The sequence below is a fragment of the Zingiber officinale genome, chromosome 7B (assembly GCF_018446385.1).
Source record: "Zingiber officinale cultivar Zhangliang chromosome 7B, Zo_v1.1, whole genome shotgun sequence".
Taxonomy (NCBI): domain Eukaryota; kingdom Viridiplantae; phylum Streptophyta; class Magnoliopsida; order Zingiberales; family Zingiberaceae; genus Zingiber; species Zingiber officinale.
In genome coordinates this window covers 50,514,983-50,521,961 of record NC_055999.1, presented here as the reverse complement: position 1 = coordinate 50,521,961, position 6,979 = coordinate 50,514,983, and the positions used below count along the sequence as shown (strand labels likewise).

Genomic DNA, 6,979 nt, shown 5'->3' with positions numbered 1-6,979 from the left:
TCCAAGCATATCAAGAACAGTTGGGTCCATGTATCTAGTACACATAATTTTTCTATTGACAAGAATTGCAAATCTAGTTATTTGATCATCATTTCTAAATACAATATTGAATTCATTGTCATTACCTTTGTTGCGTGATATCCTCTTCCCTTTGCCCTTCATTGGTTGTTTTCCTTTATCCCTAGATGGTGCCTTCTCTTTGTCTCCACTAGATCCACCACCTCCTTTGCAAAGTTTCTTCAAAAGATTCGACATCTTGTTGAGTTTAGATGAGGGAAGGGACTATTTAGGGTTAGAGAAGTAAGATCTCAAAGAAACAAATTTTTGAAGAACAAGATTTGAGGTTAGGAGAACAAAGATCTTGAGTGTTGGAGAGGAAAATAATCTGGATCTAAGAGAGTTTGAGGAAAAGGTTGAAGAAAAGAGGGATTTTAAAGAGATTGAGAGAGAAGAAGATGTTTTAAGAGAGGTGGGTGTGTGCGGGACACGACCAAAATCTGGCCGTGTAAGGAAAACACGGCCTCTTAAGGGCTTCTCCACACGAGTCGTGTAGATCTACACGGCCCCTTCCTTTTCCTCCTCGTCTTTACTCACACGGCCGTGTCTGGGACACAGCCACATCCTTCTTCTTCTTGGCTTTCTTCACACGACCGTGTCTAGGACACGACCTTCTGAGTTCTCTTCTCTGGATTTGGCACATGGCCGTGTTTGGTACACGGCCGATGCAAGCTTTTGCTCTGATTTCTCCACACGGCAGTGTCTGGAACACGGCCGAAGAACTCTCCTTCTCTGGATTCTTTGCATGGCTGTGTCTGGTACACGGCCATGCTCCCTTCGTTCTTTACAGACTCCACACGGCCATGTCTGGTAGACACGACCAGGTCATCTTCCTTCTCTGCATCCTTTGGCTGGCCGTGTACAGCACACGACCATGCCCTGTTTTATTCCATTTGATGTTTATTCTCCTAATCCACTTCTCCAATACTTCCATGCCCATGAAGAAGTCATGGCCAGCTCATGGAAGTAGATTTTAACCTGAAAACAAAACTAAAACATAGTGAAAACAAAATAAAGATGAAAATACAAAATTCAACTATCTAAAAGAACACTTGGGTTGCCTCCCAAGAAGCGCTTGTTTAGGGTCTTTAGTTCGACCAATCCAACTTATTCTTCTCTTTTCCTTGCCCTTGGAGGGTAGACATATTTTTCATTTTTGTTGGGAGGTCTCCTCCCAACATCCTCCACCAAATTATTCTTTTCATTAGGTGGCCTTCCATGAGGATGGAAATTCCATTCCTTAAGTTTGTAAATGCTTGCCCTGCTACAAGCATTTAAAAGAGAAGAAACATGGTTAGAGACATTAGATAAATCATACTCCAACCGTTCCTTACCAATTACCAATGACAACTTATGAGTTTTAACATCAATAATTGCTCCAACTGTAGCAAGGAATGGTCTTCCTAATATGATAGGAATTTTAGGGTCCTCTTCCATGTCTAACACAACAAAATCTGTGGGAATAATACTCCCACCAACTTCTACTGGCATATCTTCAATAATACCCATAGGGTACCTGCAGGAATGATCAGCTAGTTGTAGTGCCATAGTAGTAAGTTTAATATTTTTGAGACCTAACTTATTACAAATTGAATAGGGAATGAGGCTAACACTTGCCCCCAAATCACAAAAATCTTTTTCAATGAATTCTGTTCCTATATTGCAAGGAATATAAAAGCTCCCTCGATCCTTCAATTTCGGGGAAGTGTTCTTCACCAAAAGAGCACTGCATTCCTCAGTTAGTGCAATGGTCTCTACATCTCCTCTCTTTCTTTTATTTGACATGATGTCCTTTAGGAATTTGGCAAACTTTGGCATTTGAAGAATAACATCTATAAGAGGAACTTCAACGCATATCTCTTTAACCTTCTCCAAAAATTTGCCAAATTCTTCATCCTTTTTAAGCATATTGAGTCTTTGGGGAAAAGGGATAACCTTGCTCTGATGGTTCAGTGGAAGAGTCTCTTCAACCTCAATGGTATTCTCCTCATTATTAAAAATCTGACTAGGTGTTGGAGGAGAGAGCTCTTCTTCATTTTGCATCCCTTTTTGAGCAGTCACTTGGGGATTTCCCAAGATCCGTCCGCTCCTAAGCTCAATTATGTTGCAATGTTCCATAGGATTTACATCAGATTTTCCAGGAAGTTGTCCTGGTGCTCTAGAAGATGAGGAAGCTAGCTGGGCAATTTGGCTATCCTGAATCTTTTGATGCTTTTCAGAATTATCCATTCTTTGAGTAAGCTTCAATAGATCCTGCTTCATTTCAATTTGATTGGAGATAATTTCTTCAAGCATCTTTTCAATTTTGGATGTAGGAAAGCCTTGAAAAGATTGTTGCTGAAAATTTTGTTGCCCAGATTGAAAATTTGGTCTTGCCCCCATAGATGGTCCTTGATCCTGATTATTTCTGTAAGAAAAATTTAGATGATTTTTGCATCCAGGGTTGTAAGTATTTGAGTATGGGTTGTTCTGTCTTTGATTGAAACCCATGATTGCATCGCATTGCTCCAAATGATTAATTTGTGCAGTGATAGCTCCCAATGGACATGAGTTATTTGAATGTTCTGAACTCCCACATACTTCACAAGATATAGCAATGGCATTTACCATATTTGAACTAGTCCCCATATTCTCAAATTTTTTTGTAAGAGCATCAAGTTTTGCAGCCAATAAAGTCACTGCATCAACATCAAACTTTCCTGATACTTTTGTTATTGGGTTTATTGAAGGATGACCACCACTTCTTTCATTTGCCCATTGATGATGATTTTGTGCTACACTCTATAATTTCCTCAGCTTCATCCAAATTTTTATTCATGAGTGCCCCTCCAGCAGCTGAATCAAGGGGCACTTTGGTATGATAATTAATACCATTATAGAAAGTATGCAACACTAACCATCTTTCCAAACCGTGGTGAGGGCATTGTCTGAGAATATTATTGTATCTATCCCAAGCTTCAAATAGAGATTCTGAGTCAGCTTGTTTGAAACTTGCAATCAAATTCCTTATATGAGCAGTTTTACTTGGGGGATAGAATTTATCAAGGAATTGTTGCTCACATTGTTCCCAGGTGGTGATACTGTTAGGAGCCAAAGAATTCAACCATTGCTTGGCCCTATCTCTCAAAGAAAACCCAAATAATAATAACCGCACTACTTCTGAAGGAACACCATTCATTTTCATTGTCCCACATATTTCATAAAAGACCTCTAAGTGTTGATTAGGGTCTTCATGTGGTCCTCCACCAAATTGATTTTGCTGCACCATGGAAATAATTGCAGGTTTGATCTCAAAATTATTTGCCTCCACTGAGGGTCTTGAAATACTAGATCGAAAACCCCTAGCATAAGGTGCTGCATAATCCTTTAGTGGTCTATTAGCCATGTTCAAATGCTCTTGTTCTTCTATTTGTCTCTGCAGTATTCTTCTTCTATGAAATGTTCTATCAATTTCAGGGTCAAGAGGAAAAAATTCTCCTGCAAAGTTAGATCTTCACATACACAAGAATAAGATTGCAATAGAAACTAAATCAAACAAAGAAATTAAAAACAGTGAAAGGTATGATTGGAATGTAAGAAAATAAAAAATGCAGAATTAAAATTGCTACAAAAGAATTTCCAAGAAGTTAGAAAGTGTACAGGAAAATGAAAACAGAAAACTAGATATTAGTTACATATATGCAAATGAAAAGAAATAGAAATGTTATGTTTAGTCTAACTCAATTGATAATCTCCAATGTTATAGCGCAGTCCCCGGCAACGGCGCCAAAAACTTGTTACATTCCGCAAGTGTACGGAAATGTCGCAAGAAATATAAAAGATCATCGTATCCACAGAGACTGGAATAAGCACTAGAAATATCTCAAAGTGAATTAGCTAAACAACTAATCAATTGGTTTCAAATGCTAAGGTTGAAAAACAAATCTAAAATGAAAGATTAACAAACAAGAGTTTGGGGTTTGGGTTATGATAAAGGGAGGTTCTAGGAGTTTTGGTTTCTTTGTAAGATCTCTTGAATGTATATGGTTTACCAATCCTTATTTCTCAATTGTCTAAATATTTGTAGAAGGTTGCCGGTTCTCTCTTGCAATAGATAACCGGCTTACGACTGAAAAATGTATCTAAATGTGATCAATTAGATATGAACCTACATTGTCCTTGTTGGTGCAATCTTAGGTCAAGGTTGACCTGGTTGACCAGACTCGAGTTGACTTGACTCGAGTTGTGTTTTAATGTTTGACGAGTTATGTTTGACGATGTTTGACGAGAAGAGAAGTTCTATTCTTGATATGGGACAAGAATAGATGTTTGGGAGATTATTGGTGCAACCGTAGGTCAAGGTTGACCTGATTCGGGAAAGAGTCCAAGTATGGAGACTTGGCAACGGAAAAGTCCAAGTGTGGAGACTTGGCACTGGAAAAGTCCAAGCAGGGAGCTTGGCACGGGAAAAGTCTAAGTATGGAGACTTGGCACTGGAAAAGTCCAAGTATGGAGACTTGGCACGGAGAAGTCCAAGCAGGGAGCTTGGCACGAGGGAAATTCCTAACTGGGATGTTAGGCAATTGGAAAGTCCTGGTGAGTGAAGCCAGGCAGTAGGAAAGTCCTAACTGGGATGTTAGGCAGTGTGGAAAGTCCTGGTGAGTGAAGCCAGGCAGTGGAAAAGTCCTAACTGGGATGTTAGGCAATGGGAAAGTCCTAACTGGGATGTTAGGCAGTTGGAAAGTCCTGGTGAGTGAAGCCAGGCAGTGAGAAAGTCCTAACTGGGATGTTAGGCAGTGTGGAAAGTCCTGGTGAGTGAAGCCGGGCAAGGGAAAAATCCAGATGGATCAAGGGTGATCGGACATCTGGTGTGGAGAAGTCTAAGTGGGTCATAAGGATTGACCGGACAATTAGCGAGAAGTGCTAGCAGGTCAAGGGAGTGACCGGATGCTAGGAATGATGTACCAACAGGTCAAGGTTGACCGAATGTTGGTGTGGAAGCCTTAGGTCTAGGGCTGAGAAGTTTGGATCGGTCTGGTGACCGATCCAGTGATACTGCGTTTGCCCTGATCGGTCTGGTGATCGATCAGAATCAGATCAGTGGCTCACTGATTGTAATCTGATCGGTCTGGAGACCGATCAGGAGGCAACGCAACCTCGCGAGAAGAAAGCCGTGGATCGGTCTGCTGACCGATCCACCCATGGCCTGATCGGTCGGCAAGACCGATCAGGCATAAGCCTGATCGGTCTGTGGACCGATCAGGGCTTCGATCGCGACACCTGATCGGTCTGGGGACCGATCAGGTGACAAACAGAAGCTTCATGCGCCTAGGCTGATCGGTCTGCAGACCGATCAACGACTAGTTTCTTCGCTGTCTTCTTCGCAGGTATAAAGGGGTCGAGGGCTGCTGCTGCACGACTACTTCTTCTTCTTCCTTCCTGTTGCGAAGTGCTGTTGTGCTTGAGCTTTGTTGAGCTCCTCCTTGTCGAAGCTTCACGTGAGCTTCATTCCACGACTGAATCAGCTGCTGCTGAGTTGCTTGTTGCATCTGTCCGTGAAGTTGCTACTTCATCCGGGACCCCAGTCGACGAGAAGGCAAGCTACTGTGTTTACATTCCTGTTGTATTTTGTTCTTGCTATTCTCTTGTACTCTTAGCTTGCTGTTGCAAGTGATTGTGGCGAGGTTTCTCCACCCACAAGGAGTTTGATTTAGCCGATTTTCCGGGGACTCATCCACCGACGGATTGATAGGCTTCGTCCACCTTACGGACACGCCGAGGAGTAGGAGTTTCATCTCCGAACCTCGTTACATCCTTGCGTAGAGGTTTGATTTCTTCTCCTGTTTTCTTTCTGCATTTAGTTTCCGCTGCGCTAACCCTAGTTTGTAGAAAGAAACGCGAGCAATTGGGGTCGGCTATTCACACCCCCCTCTCTAGCCGTACGAAGAGATCCTAACAGTCCTTACACAGGATTGCACCTATAACTATGCTTCCCTCGGATATCAACATAGAAGTTCATAGCTTCTTAACCCATAAAGATACAAGGTTTGAATCATAAAATCTATCCTACCCTCTTGAATATTCTCATTTCCCCTTCAAGGTTATCCCTCAAACGTCCTTACACGGGCTTGCACCTGTCACGTGGATCCCTCAGAAAATCGAGTGAGAGTTAATCTCTACAAAATCTATAAGATATCCAAACAATCAATCAAGATTGAGAATTAAGCCCTAATCACAATCAAACATTCAATATCCAATCGATACAAACTAGGCAACATCATAGAAACAAAGAAATGGCAAATCCACAAGAGTTTACATCAATTTATCTCACAAATACTCCCTCCATCCTAGAATAATAAGATCTACTCCATAAAACGAAGAAAGAAAACCAAAGATAAGAAGATTACAAGCATTTCTTCAATCCCAATCCAAGAAGAGAAGAGAAAGAAAACTTATCTACAATATAGCTCCATCTTCGGATCCAATTCTCGCTTCCGGAGTCGAATTCACCAAGATCTTCCTTTAGATCGCCCAGAAATCCTCCCAAGAATGGGAGGAATCCACCAAATCTTGCTTTCTCCCAAAGGGGAGAAGATCCCCTTTCAAATCTTGAAGGAGCCCTTATATAGAGGGGGCTTTTTGGGCGCCACACGGCCCCGTGACATGGCCGTGTGAGGTTCACACGGCCAGGTCCTTTCCCCTCTCTGCCATCCATACACGGCCGTGTGGTGTACACGGCCGTGGACAACTCCCATCAAGACCTCCAAGCACGGCTGTGTAGATCCACACGGCCTGGACTGCCCCAGCTTCTAGAAACCTGGCACGGCCGTGTAGTGCAAACACCCAGAACACTTTTAAGCACTAGGAACCATGCACGGCCGTGTGGTGCACACGGCCAGGGCCTTCTTGGTCTCTGGAAACCTTACACGGCCATGTAGATCCA

At 42.3% G+C, this 6,979-nt stretch overlaps 1 non-coding gene across 1 annotated transcript; it reads left to right on the top strand.

The window, feature by feature from the left end:
- The first annotated feature begins 2,963 nt into the window (after positions 1 to 2,963).
- On the top strand, positions 2,964 to 3,069 carry LOC122007617. Its single transcript, XR_006119071.1, has one exon. It is a non-coding gene; the product is annotated as a small nucleolar RNA R71 (small nucleolar RNA).
- The last annotated feature ends 3,910 nt before the right edge of the window (positions 3,070 to 6,979 follow it).